The sequence below is a fragment of the Clytia hemisphaerica genome, unplaced genomic scaffold, assembly GCF_902728285.1.
Source record: "Clytia hemisphaerica strain Z4C2 unplaced genomic scaffold, Clytia hemisphaerica genome assembly, whole genome shotgun sequence".
Lineage (NCBI taxonomy): Eukaryota > Metazoa > Cnidaria > Hydrozoa > Leptothecata > Clytiidae > Clytia > Clytia hemisphaerica.
Genome location: NW_027103748.1, coordinates 183,788 through 198,949, shown reverse-complemented (window position 1 = coordinate 198,949; position 15,162 = coordinate 183,788).

Here is a 15,162-nt window from a genome sequence, read left to right as displayed (position 1 = left end):
AGACTGTTGTGTTCGCCAAAACATCTATATGGATTAAAAAAGCCAATTGAAATCCGATCGATCCCTTGGACATATTTCAATCAAACAGTAGCTATAAAAACCAATTCATTAAAATTAATTTTTCAACTAATGAAGTCAATAAAATCTTACCAACTCCAAAGACAAAAATAAATGATAAGACTGCTACATAATTCCAAGAAGCCGAAACTTTCACAGAAATGTGACCGATTTCGAATTTTTCGTTCCGCCATATTTGTTATGAAAAAGGTTTTTGTGACCGTGAACCGAAATCATCGTCGAAAGAACTACCCGTAGTATTCACTATCCGGTTAACACTGGGACTATCTGGGGTGCCTGCCGTCCGAGTTCAATCAAAAAAAAAAAAATTTGCATGTACGTGTGCAGGTTTTATGCAGACAGGAAAAACACAAATAATATATACATATTAATACATAAAAATTAAGAAACGTTGTATTTCTTTTCAATACTTAAAGTTTCTTGCTTTCGCATTCATCAGTTGATTAGAAATAACTATTAAAACAAAATTCCACGTTTATATGTTCAATGACAAAAAGAAAGCGAAGCTGCTGCTCAAAGATTGGAAAGATCTATTGATAAATGATAAGTGTTATCTTTTTGGGTCAACGTTTGAAGAGAAGGTGGTGAAAACCCAAAAGACTAAATCGAAGACCAAACAGTTACTGAAGGATTCAATGTCAACATCTAAGAGCCCTCGCTCTCCGAAGAGCCCTCCTCCTCAGAGACCGCAAGGAAGAGGGCGAGGATGATACAGTTGGTTATTCAAAAATTTCCGTTCCTATCAAGGCAATCAAGGGAGCTCTAACAGCTCTCCCAACATTGACGGATTCACCAACCGTGGCAGTGATAAGAATTTTAAAATTTCCTCTGTTTCAAGTGGTTTCAACCGAAAGTTTTATCCATGTTCATCCAGTTTTGAAAGGTCTTTTTGGGGGTTCAACACATTCGGTCTTGGAATTAGCGGGCAGGCTGAAGTATTTCTTAAGAAACTGGGAAAAGGTGACAAACGATCCGACTATTCTAGACCTTATTCAGGGTTACAAGATTCCTTTTTTTCACTGGGAAACTCCAGTTCAGAAAATGCCTCCTCGTCCATTGAGAATGAACAAAGAGGAGGAGATGATTATAGATCTAGAGGTGGAGAGCCTATTGAAGAAAGGGGCCATAGAAGAGACTGTTCCATCTCCAGGTCAGGTCTTGAGTACTCTTTTTACGGTGAAGAAGAAGGACAAGGAGATTATGTCCAGGAGATTTGATGATCAAGTTAGATCTGAAGGACCCTTACTTTTCAGTCGCATTAGGGAAACAATACAAGAGATTTGTCAGGTTCGAATGGAAAGGCAAGTTATATCAGTTCCTCTGTATGTGTTTCGTTCGGTCTTGGTCCAGCACCCAGGTTATTCACCAAACTAATGAAAGTTCCTATAACTATTTTGAGAAGACTAAATATTCGGTTCTATCTGGACTATCTGGACGACATTTTGGTTATGGGGAGTTCTCGGGAGGAGATTCTGATGGCAAGAGACTCCTTGATATTTCTCCTTCAGCTCTAAGTTTCATCATAAACATTCAGAAATCTCATCTAGAACCATGCCAGGAGTTGGAGTTCTTAGGTGTGACAGTGAATTCAGTGAAGATGGAGTTGACTTTGCCATCGGACAAAATAGAGAAAATCATCAGCCAGTGCGAACAGATTCTGTCCCAGACAAAAGTGAGTGTGATGGACCTAACCAAACTCCTGGGGAGGTTGACATCATCAGCGGTAGCAGTGTTGGCGGCCCCACTGCATTACAGAAAGATTCAAAGATGCCAGATAAAAGCTTTGATAAGAGGTTCTTACCAGTCCGAGATAACCCTGTCGGAGAAGGTGAGACTAGAGTTAGAGTGGTGGAAGGAGAACCTAAAGTTGTCAAATGGAAAGTCTCTGTTAATGAAAAATCCAGACTTGGTCATGTCTACAGATGCATCCAAGAAAGGCTGGTGAGTAGATTGCCAGGGGAAGCAAACAAGAGGGCCATGGTCAATGGAAGAGAGTGGACTGCATATAAACATTCTAGAATTGAAAGCAGCTCTGTTAGCAATAAAAACATTTACACGGGCCCCTTCAAAGGTACAGTGTATCCATCTTCAGATGGACAACACCACAGCTCTATCCTAAATAGTGAAGATAGGGGGGGTACCCAAAACAAGGTGTTGCTATAATTGAGTCAGGAGATGTGGGATTATCTACGGTCCAGGGGGATCAAAATTACTATAGAATACCTCCCTGGAAAGCTAAACAAGACAGCAGATTGGGAGTCAAGAAATGTAAAGGACTCCAGCGAGTGGAAGTTAGACCAAGAAGTTTTCAGACAGATCACAAGGAGGCTAGGTTATCCACAAGTAGATCTCTTTGCATCAACTTCATCAGTATGTTTCGTGGAAACCAGACCCGTTTTGTATCAGGGTAGATGCCTTTCAAATGGCCTGGGGAGGTCATCTGATGTATGCTTTTCCTCCGTTTTGCCTGATTGGCCAAGTGCTAAACAAGGTAGCTCAGGAACAGGCAGAAATGATTCTCATAGCCCCGGTGTGGCAAGGTCAGTCATGGTATACAAAACTGATGTAAATGTGCGTCCAGAGACCGTTACTGATCCAACCGTTCAGAACTATGTTGACAAATCCTCAAGGAGAGTGTCATCCTCTGACACGAGAAGGGACACTAACTCTAGCGGCCTGGCGAATTTCAGGAAAACACTGGAAGCAGAGGGAATTTCAGGCAAAGCAGCCAACCTTATTTCAAATGCCAGAAGGAAGAGTTCAATCTCTCATTATGAGTCGGCCTGGGGTAAATGGTCTAGCTGGGCTCGTCAACGGAAGGTTGATCCAGTGTCTTGCTCTATAAAATATTCATTCTTGACTTCTTGGCGGAATTGTTTCATAAAGGCTTGCAATACAACACTATATATGCACCTACATATCGGCAATTTCAGCATAGCACAATCCATTTGAAGGAAAACCAGTTGGTCATAGTTCTAGGATTAATGCATTAATGACAGGTATTTTCAATCTTAGACCACCACTACCACGTTATACATTTGTATGGGATGTGTCAGATGTTTTAGGCTTTATTCGTAAGTTGGCCACTGACAATTCCCGTCGCTCTGCAGGATTAGATGACAAAAAGATTTTTCACGGAAAAGGACCGATGGATGGGGTTGGAGGTACGTTAAAAAATGTCGTTTTTCGGAAGGTGAAATCAAACAAGGCTGTGATTTACAACCCGAAAGAATTTGCCGAAGCTGCCTCGGAGTTTGTTCCATCTGTGATCACTGTCTACATGCCGAGTGAGTCGGAAATAACGGAGCCGGAAGGTATAGAAGCCGCTTCTCCCATCCCCGAAACCCTAAAGATTCACAATTTTGAGAGGTCAGTCAACCAACGTGGTGATTCCTCAATTGCATTTTACAAAACTGCTGCTGATGAGGAGCCGTATTACACTCAATGGTACAGCAAGGCTGGTGGCTTGATCTGTGACCACAACGTTTCGACTACAGTTGAAGAGAATCAATGCGCAAAGTGTTTTGCTTCCTATCATTCAGATAACACTACGGATTGGTTAGAATGTCCATCCTGCAAAAATTGGTTTCAGTTTTAAGGTGGACTTGGATGAATTGTTTTTATCCGTCAAAACTAGATAATAACTTGTCTTTTTATTTTAGTGTTGGACGGAAAAAGGTTAATATTCTTATCCTAACGAACGAAACTGCAGCCTTCAAAACTGTATTTTATGAAGTTATTTATGATGTTCCTTGGCATTTATTTACGATGATTTTGTTTTTCTTTAAAGATTGAACTAAAGTTCGAGTTAACATTCATTTTTAAAAAGCTCTATTTATTTTCTTACTTTAGTGTCGGACGGAAGATTTTTAAAAGTTCAATTTAAACAGGACAAACCTAACTCATCTTTAGATAATTTCTTGAATTAATTGCGTTTCCATATAAATCAACGTTCTGTCATGTTTTTTTGCGAGAATTGAGACATTTATTTTCCTCCGTCCGAAACTAATATTCAGCTTCCGTCCGACACTTTATTCCATTGCTGAAGAAATTTGTTAATATACAAAGTTCAAAAGTTGTAAAATTTTCCAAATACTGTTCAAAAGAAAGAGGACCGTTTCAAGACAAATATATATCTCTATCACATCTTTCTTTCTCATACTTTCGATAGAAACGTGTAGTGAATCGAAATTTTTCAAAAGTTCTTTTTTTATCGATTTCGTCTGACACTAAAATCAAATTCTAAATATTTCCCCGTCAGTTTATAGTATGATCACACCTTTTTTACCCAAACTAAACCAGCCCTCAGGTAATAAAATAAATGCATAGGGAAACCGTAATTATTTGCAGATTGTTTTTTATAGCCTATTCAAGTATCGATTTTTCCGTCCGACACTTTTTTAATAAAAAAAAAGCCCCTGTACGTGTTAATAAGTTATTTGGACGATGTGCTGTGCTGTTGACGGCGCACTCCATTTCAGAATTGATTATCACAAGGGATACATTGATCTTCCTCTTTCAACACCTGGGACGATTACCAGAAAATAGAGTTCTTGAGACTAGAACTACATTATCACTTCTAAAAAATCTAACTCAAGATGCCAAGAATTGATAGACAACTCAGGCTTTGCTACCACCAGCTACTACCACCAAGTTTCTCGGAGGAGTCAGGATGCCCAGTTTGCTTTCTACCTGGACCAAAACTCCATTAAGGAACTGCAGTGAACAATAGGAGATCTCTGCTTAAAATCGTCCATAGGAGTGGTAATCCAGCATTGTGGGAGAACCAGAGGATCGGGAGACGGTGGAGTTCACAAGAGAGTCAGATAAATCATTTTTCGACCATGGTATGTTATGAGATTCTATTGTAATCAGATACACATCAATGTACTCAAGCTGAAAGCAATTTATCTACAGTAGCTGGCCTCATTTAAATGTTTGTAAAACATCTTCGGCATCTCAAAAACTTTTCCCAACAAATACAATCATTCTAAGTTTATTTTTTGTTTGCTTAAAGTGACGTCACAAAATCCGTGCAGATGGACACAAGTCTCGATTCAACAAAAGCGTCATGGAATACTGTGAAAAATAGCATAAATCGGAAATATTTTATGTATATTCCCTCTGAGATTTGGTAAGAATGGGTTCAAAATGAGGAAAAGCAGTGCAGCATATTACTAATATAAATTCGAGAGATGTCTGGATATGACTAAGGCGCCACTTTCACTGAAGTCCATCGAGTACTCCATTATGTTTGGATTGAACCAAAAAAATCGGCTAACCTACCAATGACCAATCAGCATGAGTCCGAAGAAGTTTTTGTCTTGGTGAAAGAGCAGAGAAAAGAAAGAGAACGAAAAGCGAAAATGAGACAACAGGGAGAAATATAAACTACAAGAGGCTGTCTTTTCCAAATGCATAAAGAAGCGCACGAAGAAGCCTGTTGAAATTATGAAGCAATAGAGTGGAAGCAATGCACCTCTTGTAAATTGGTTCTCAAAAGACAGTGATCGGAAAAGAAATGTATGTTCGACGGGAAGACACCAAGAATGATCGCAATCACCTAAAACAAAGAGTCGATGAGCGAGGAGGATGATTTTGATTGTGAGTCATTAATGTTTATGACCAATGATTATGACCAATTATTAAATTTGTTTCCAAAAATGATGTGACATTGAAACGAACTAACGAATACTTCATGCAAGTGTGAACTTTAAATACCCAAATGGTACGTTATAACTAATTGGCTTTGAGAATACTTTTAATGAATTTTGGGGGTCAGTTACTGTAGCCTTGTTGACATATCATATAAGACTATCAATATGAAAAATGTTCACTTTGAGACAGATAACACGACAGCTTTGGCTTACCTAGTGAAGTTTTTTTATGGAGAAGAGTCAAGATCTAATTGTGATATCTAAGCCCTAAGGAAATTTGAAAATTTGCTCTAGAGAGAGAGATTGCATCAGAATAGCTCCTAGGTCAGGTAGAGTTTTGCAGCAGATTGGGAGTCCAGAGATTTTTATGACTTAAGTAGCTTTTGTCCCCTCAAGTCTTCCGGAAGATTTGTCATCAGTTGGTAATTCCCTCAATAGATCTTGCCTCCAGGGTTTGTCATCAACTCCTATTCTTTGAGCCTTGGAAGCCCGACCCAACAGCGGTAGATGCTTTGCAAATAGAGTGAAAAACTAGGAGTTTGACTAGACTGGAGTCGTTTATAATGCATGCAAAATACTAATAATAAACACAAATAATGATACGGGATTTAGTTTGTATAAACGACTGGAAGAATCCGGTGTTCCAGCCTTATAGATACCGGGCCTAGCTACGCAGAAACTTGCGTAGCGAGAAAACAATTTATTAAGCAACAACAAACTCTCAAAATAAAATCAACTCAAATTAAACATTTTTAACACACAAATCCACACACATTTTATTTTCAAGAATTTTTTTTGAGCGAGAAGAAAATTTAATTGCGATATTGACACTTTTTTTTTGTTTGGAGTTAGTGCACAAAGGTTTCTAGACGACTAAAATTTACTTTTTTGCTTTATTTCTAATATGTCTTAATTAGTCGTCTAGCTTGCTAGACTAGAGTCTGACTTATGCATTACCCACATTTTGTCTGATAGGTCAAGTTGTCAGGAAGATAAGGGTGGAGGAAACATTCATAAATCTAAGTATCCCCACATTATCCAGGTCAATCAATGGGTGTTAGCTGACAATTTTACAGTATTCTAAGTAAGAAAGTTAGTTGTGAAAGAAAATCCTACAATATATAAATAGAGAAAAGAAGAAGGATGATGATAATGTTGCTTAAAAGTCCGACAGTGGGAGCACGCGTATACGTTATGATAGTCTAATACGATATTCTATTCCCCTTGAACTTTTCTTGAGCACTTTGTGACTCTCACTTATATCATAAACACCTTCAGTCAGCCGCACTCAAACAAAATATTTCTACAAACAATAGAATCAGAATTTGAAGGATCAGACATTCCTACCAAGCGCATGCGCACCCATAAATTCATCATCGAACAGCCAACCACTTTTCTTGTCAAAAAGATATGCTTCATCAAAGCAAATGATTCATCACTCGCATCACTTTTGTCTTTGCGCCTCGTACCTCGACAAGAAACTTGAACAACTAGACAACTCTAGAAATTAAATCACAAAGAAGAGGGACCACTCACACATAAATTTGACTGGAGCCATTCAGTGTTCCATCAAGGTACAGGCTTGACTGAATGAACTTGATTGTGGAGGATTAAAAATCCCGTAAACAGCTGTGGATGATGTTAGTTCCATTATGTATGACACTTCTTGTTGACGTCCTTCAAGCTGTTGTGTATCTTATCCTTCGATAAGATCACGCAACAATGATGAAGCTCATTACGTTTTTTTAACAATTGTGGATAAAAATATAAACAATGAAAATGATATTGAATCTATCTGTATGGAAGCCGATCGAGTATATCGCAGAATGGACGTGGAACAAATGCATTGAAAAAGAAAGTTTCGATAGAAACACCTAGCTCCAAACAACTGACATCATGTATCATAAATTCATTGACGAAACTTTTAAACCATCGCAAAGAAAAAAGTTTGTAATGTCATACACACAGTAGCTCAATAAAAAAGCAAATGAAAATGAAAACCCTAATACTGACCTCCCTAGTATTTTCTTTATTCTCACAGTATTTACTGCGTTTTATAACAGAGGTCGACAGCTGACATCTACAAGTAAGGGTAGTAAGTATTGACAACTAAATGAAGCTTACTATCATATATATAAAACTATTCAAAAATCGAAAGAAAGAAAACAAGCAGATGTATTCTCAATTTTAGACTAAGTGATAGATTGTTCTAGCATAAAAAATGGGAGCCTCGAAGATTTACTTCGTTGTTACAGATTTCATTTTGACTATTCGATCGTATTCAGCCCTTGTCTTGAAATAAATTAATTTATGTGTCAAATAAACAAATTACGTTAATAGCTTGATAGGTGAAGTGTCTTTTAGTAGTAATTTTGGATTAAACTTCCTCCAAAGCAATACAAACCAAAAGCAACTGCAACCAATATTTCTGCACCAGTATCCAGTCAATGGCAGCAAATTCTCCTACACCAGCATCCAGTCAAAACCAGTAACAATAATGAAGCTACCTCATTGGCAGGGAATAAAGTTATTCAAGACACATATTATATCTGCTAAGCAAGAAAACAAGGTACTGTTTGTGCTTTAATATATGTATTACGATGCAAGTTTCCGTTATGCCAGTAATTCATCAAAGTCAAATCGATTCGAGTTGAGTTGATATATGCAGTAAGTAAGTAAGAAAAAAGGATCATTTTGTGCGTGATGCAATAGGTACGTAAGTTTTTCATATTGATTATGCTATTTTCGTTTCTTTGCAATCTTTGTCTGATTCAAAAATGTAACGACGAATAGTAGCTTTTCAGGTTTACGCGATCAGTGTAATAATGGCATTCTGCTTTACATTGATTGGGTAGTTTCCAAGTTGTGATAATTCGAATTCAAATTAATCTCCCCTTTCCAAATGAGGCAAATGAGATAGTTTACACAAGTAGTATATATTTCATAAACATTCCAAACCACACAGATTTAATACATATCATGCCAAAAAGTCTTTTGAAATTATATCTCACTCCACCTACCTATGGTTAACTATCTATTTTCCGTATACGAAAATCTATTTTCATTTTTCAAAATGTTTACAATTCAGTAGCTGTAAAAAAGGGTATAACTGTACTATTTATAATAAAATAATTTGACCAGGAAAATATTTTTCTCATTTATTCATGTTTTTTTTTTAATCCATGGTCTTTTTTTTGTTTTATTATCTCCTTTTTTTTGTTTCTTTTTCATTTTAATTTTTTCCATTTTATTTCTTTTCTTTTCAGTTCTTTTTAGTATTTTTTCAGTTCTTTCTTGTTTTATTTTGTTTTGTGTTTTAATTATTATCATTTTTATTTTTAATATTTTATTCATTTGGTAATTTATATTTACAAATTCGACAGTTTTTTGTATAAATTCAGTACTACAAAATTCTATATTCCAAGCTGAGGTAGTCAAAAGGTGACCAATGTTGCTGTTGTTTATACAAAAGGCTTTTAGCAAGAATGTGATTATCGATTTTATGAATAGTTTTACCATAATAACAGCCCATCTAATTTTTACTGAAAATTTGAATTTCTACTGATTGCACTGTGAGTAGCAATTCCCTCTTAACTTTTTGATGTCATTAACATGGAAAATTGTGATACAAGAGCGTCAATATCAACCTTAACTTGCTTGTTAAAATAGAGCTATAAACCTTTCGAACAGCCATTACACAGACAGAAAAAGAAAATTATTTCTCAACTCACCCGCAACATTCAAACCGACAAACAGTAACAGAAGAAATATTGTGACCAGAGATTAGTGTATGAAGACAGGGCATCAGCGGGAGTTCAACAAGATAATGGAGAACAAACAGACGACAAAGAGAAAGAAGACGAGTCAGCTACAATAGACAAACAGTCTGCTGCACGTTCCACCCAAAAACAACATCAACTTCGGAAGAGAAAGACATTTAATTTTCAACCGATAATTATCGATTAATTTTTTTCAGAATGATTTTTTGCATCAATTCAGCTAATCAAAAATATGGAATAATCCTGACATTACAACTATCACAACCATCTCAAATGCCCCACTAAAAAGCCTTTAGTATTTATCCTCTTAGTGTAACACTTCCAGATTTTTGGTTGTATGAAATGTAGGAATGTCACATTTTTATTTAACATTTGACCCTTTCCGCACGCACGGGCCACTGGGTGGCCCATGAATCGTGTTCCTATATGACGCACTGGCCACTGGGTGGCCCATGAATCGTGTTCCTATATGACGCACGGGCCACCGGGTGGCCCATAGCTTTGTAAAAGATTTTAACAGTTTTCGCGCCAAAATACAATAACATGGTTTTGAATAATGATTTTGAGATAAATTTCCCGTAACCTGCAAAAAACCGCTTTTCGATATCTTGTTTACAACAAGAATTATAAATTTTCAATGTTTGTTGCAAATTTACTCAGACTAAATCTGTAAGGGAAAAATTGCTCAAAAATTTGGAAAATCACTTTACTCAGATTCTTGGAAAGCTTATGATATGAAATTTTTTTTACCCGGTCAGTAATTCAATTCTCTAAATCATATTCAAAGTTCAAGGCGTAAAGCAAATGCCTTTTACTCTATTTCAAAAAATCACATGACCAGGTGTCAGCCATATTTAAAAAAAATTTTTTTGGTATTACATGTGAAAAAAATGAGGTATTACTTATCGTGATATCATTTATCAATCACTTTCTATTGCAATTTTAGTGAAGCCAGTCAAAAATCGAACTTTTGTTCGCGTCATATAGCCGTGAAATCATGCGTCCGGAAAGGGTTAAGGGAATATGGATTATGAAAATTGTCAAAAATTGAGCAGTTCTAGAAAAAAACCATTATGCTTTGAAGAAGAAAGGAGGACATGATCATACAAACGTTGATTGTCGACTGTCGTTGCAATGATGATCCGGCTAAAGCTGCAAGTACAAGTAAAAGTATATACCCCCTGTGGACAACAGGTTTTTTTGGATTTTTTTTCAATTGGAAATGGTTGTACGGAATGTTATGAAAATCAATCGGACTTAATCGAACGATAGGTCTTCGATTACCGAACCAAATCGAGCCGAGAAATTCCAGTAAAGTTCGATTAATTCGATTGACACAATGTGTTCGTTTTACGGTTTTTGTTCACAAATCATTCTCAGAGCACATATGAACAACTCTTTTCTGCTAATCCAATGATTGTTGGTGATTGTTTAGTTAGGCTAGAGCTGTTGCGCTAGCAATAACTGGAACCATTTGAGCTACAAAAACACTGATCTAACTTAATTGAACTGCGAGAATTAATCTTTAATCTTTAAATCGAACTGAAGATTTTCCGGTAAAGTACAACTACTGTTTGATCAAGTTCTCTAATTGAGCACCTATTGTTTGATTTGGTTTGATGAAATTTGATGGTTCCATTACAGGGGCCGCCAGCTCCACTTTAAAAGTGATAGGGCCATGCCCATGATATACTGACGAAGGAGGCGCCACCATGGTTGGCCAGTCTGGGAAATCCTCTCAATTGCACGCTTATGTTCCGAGGGCGTAAGCGCGCAATTGTGCATGGTAAAAACCTAAAACAGGTTTGTTTTGACGTTTATTAGACAAAATTTGGTTCGATTGGTAAATTTTCTTTTACTTTGAAAAAATGTGGTCGGGCCAAGGCCCGGGTGGCGCCCCCGGTGCCGCGGCCCATGCATTACAAAAATTATGGTTGGTATATCAGTCTCTCAGAGCAGAAGAGAGATATATCTTCAAAATTAGTAAATTTGGGACTTTGTCAAATATCTTCAGAGCTTAAAAAAGGGACCCTAGAAAAGGGACCCTGACCAGCGACACGTCCCCATACCCAATTTTGCCTAAGTGCCCCCTCCCTGCCCCGAATCAGACTCAACGAGTTGGATGAGCTGTTCCGTCCAAAGACCAAGCACACCAAGCAGAAGCAGAAAATAGGAATCTTAGTCGCCATAATATAGTAAAAAAAAACACAATAGCTATCTAGTCTGTATAGTTATTAATTTTATCATAAATACTTACTAAAGGTGATGAAAAGTTGTGTAGTTGATGGATAACATTAAAGTAAACTTCTGGCGGCAGCGCAGCTTGTAAGCACTGTAGCATAAAACGATGAAGTATATACAGTGTTCAAAATAAAAATTCCCGCTTTTTTTATAGCCTTGTCCCGAGTAGGTCCGAAAATTGTAAATAGACCAGAGGCCGCCCGCGAGGAGGTAGGTAGTGAATTGTGTCACTTCTTAGGGCCCTTAGATCAGGGCAAATTTTTGATATTATGCTCCTAATAGGATGTAGAATCTGTAGAATTGACAGCCCTTCGAATCTCCTGCAGTTTTCAAGTGAATAGAACCTATCAACTTATCAAGGGTCCCTTTACTATTTTCGAGGTCCGAAAATTAAATATCTGATGCTACCAACGGATTCAGTATTTTGGTCTACATATTGAAAATTATTTTTTGCTGAGTCAGCAGTTTTTCAGCATATTTACCCACCTCAAAAATGAAATACCGCCTTTGTTTAAAATCCCACTAAGCAAGGGTCGTAAAAATACCAAAAATCTCATTCCAGTCACCTTTTCCTTTTCAAATTTCAGTTACTCCAAGACTTCCAAAGGTCGGGTGGCACATACCCGTCATGCATCTCGCAAACCTAGTATCCCCGGGCCCCCGCCCACAGCCATTGAAATATTATTCGTCTTTTGTTAGACCAAATATACTCGAATCTGAAAATTAAAGAATCGCAAGGAAAAATTTGAGTAATAAGAAAATAACGAATTTTGCGAAGAAGAGTATTTCAATTTTAAAGACCTTATATTTTTAGCAAAGAAAAAATATTTTGATGAATGTTAGCATTTACGGATTTCAACACAGCAATTTTGTTGATGTTAATCGAAATACTCTTTTGTATCTTTATATTGGACTACGGAAAAGTTGGACGTACCTTAAATCCCTGAAATGCATTGAATGTGATCTGTTGTGAGATTAATCATGGATTAATCGCTCAATCATTGCTCATATTTGCCTTGATTTAGAGAGAAGTCAAGTCTATTTCCGATCGAGGGAGGTCGATTTAAAAACCACCATCATATGTATCGGCAAGTATTGAGGCCCCCTATCTTAGGCGAAAATAGGTGCAATGTATGTGCAAACGGTTCGATGTTTTTTACCTTTCGAAATCTCTCGAAGGGTTACAAAAATAAACCAAATATGTCAAATTAGCCTCTCTATACCGTGAAAAGCACAGGCCGAAATCATCTATCGACCTGTGCCGACCAATCTAGATTCTATTCAGCGCGCAATCAACGCAGAGAAGAGTAACCATGACGACAATCCAAGACCTTGGATTAAGTTCAAAGTTGATATTCTATTTCGTATCGTTGAAAATAAAGCTCAGAAATGTCATCAATGCTTTTTAAAAAGAGTGAGTGATAGAGAATCGTAACATAAAGACTTTTACCATAAACATTACCATAATTAGTAGTTTAATATACTGTTATTATTCTTCTTTTTTGTTGAAAAAGCTAATCAGATGGAGAAGTTTTATTTCGAGAACAACATTAGAGACTTTTATGCGACTTTACGTGAAGTATACAATCCTAAATCCAAGTCTACTAATCAGATACGCTCCAAAGGACAGCACGCTTTGGGTTACCGCAACTCAAATCAAAAGAAGATGGGTTAAGCACTTCTCTGAATTACTTAACCTCAGATTGAATCCGTTCTGAATGAAGTTTGACAGCTTCCTATCGACAGTTCGCTGCACCAATTACTCGATATGAAATTGATAAGGCACTGAAAAGCACAAAACTAAGAAAAAGCCCTGGTCCAGATGGGATCCTTCAGGAAATCATTGTTTTTGGAGGTGAAGCACTTCGAGAATACCTATTGGAGATCTTCAATATCTTTTGGGAGAATGACAACATTCCAGCAGAATTGTTCAACCCCAACATATATATCCTCTTCAAAAAGGCGATAGAAGTGAGTGTGGTAACTACCTGCTATTCTCCTTTTGGTTGCCTTCAAAGACATCAAACACTATACTGATCAGATTCCGAACTGATGGCAAATTTTTCGACTTGAGAAGACTTAAAGGGGCCTTAAAGCAAAATCAAAGGTCTTCCTCGAGTATCTACGTGAAGGTCAATACGACGAAGATATCGCCAGGTCCTGGGTTTCAAACGCTTCTTACATCCTACAATCTCACCTCTATTCGTTTCAGACTTATGATAAATGCTAAGAAGACAGAAACCATGTGCATCGGTTCTGAAATCACATTTTTGTCAACGAATCACCGTTAAAGAATGTCAACCGCTTCAAATACCTTGGAAGTTTCGTTTAATCTGATTGCACGCTGAGGGAGGAAATAACAGCACGCATTCAGGCAACGTCCTATGCATATGGACGTTTGAAACAGCGTGTGTTCAATAACCATGACCTTACCACTTGTATACAAGCAATGCCTCATGCCTATTCTATTGTATGGGAGTGAAACTTGGACACTATATGCTCACGAAATCCGTCAACTTCGTACATTTCAACAACGGCATCTACGAACCATCTTGAAAATCAAATGGGATGATTTCGTTAGCAACGAAGACGTTCTGAAGAGATCAAACTTCAAAGATGTTGAGATTTCGCTTGCCAAAATCAAGTTAAGATGGCTTGGGCGTGTTGTCAGGATGGATGATAGTCGACACGTGAAAATGTTGTTTTATGGAGAAAGAACTGATGGCTCCAGACTAATCGGCAGACCTAAACTCCGATATAAAGATAATATTAAATCTCTCTTGAAAATTGGAGATTTGTTAGAAACGTGGAAAGAACTTGCTTTGAACCAGAACAGAACTAGATGGCGCTCTGGTACAAAGAAAGTATGTACGAAGTTTAATGGAAAACGTATTCAGAGCTATGAACGAAGAAAACAAAAAAGAAGATTTTATAGTATTTACCCTTTTGTAGTAGACATATGTATATAAACTTATTATTATTTTATTATTATCTTTGATTCCTTTACAGTGATTAGATTGACACATGCGCAATAAAATTCATATTATTGGTCTTGAGAGTCTTTCCCAAAAATCAATAAGCGGGGGTGTTGGAATAAGAATGTCCTGGGTGGGAAATTTTCGAAAAATTAATTAGCGCCCCCCCCCCCTATTAGATACCCGAGAGTAGCCTCTCAAGGGTTAGAATTTTTATTTTCCCTCTTTAAAGAGGGATTTGAGTCTTTTTTATACGAAAAACAATAAAAAGTCGATTTTTTCGCCGATTTTGTCAGTTCTCATTTTCATGTTTTCAAAAGCCTTTGATGAAGAAAAAAATTTTTTTTGCGGTTTGTATAAGCAGCCTTTTTCGTTCCCTCTCTAAAAAAATTCATTTTTCATTTCCCCTCGAATGTTGTCCGTCGTAACCCG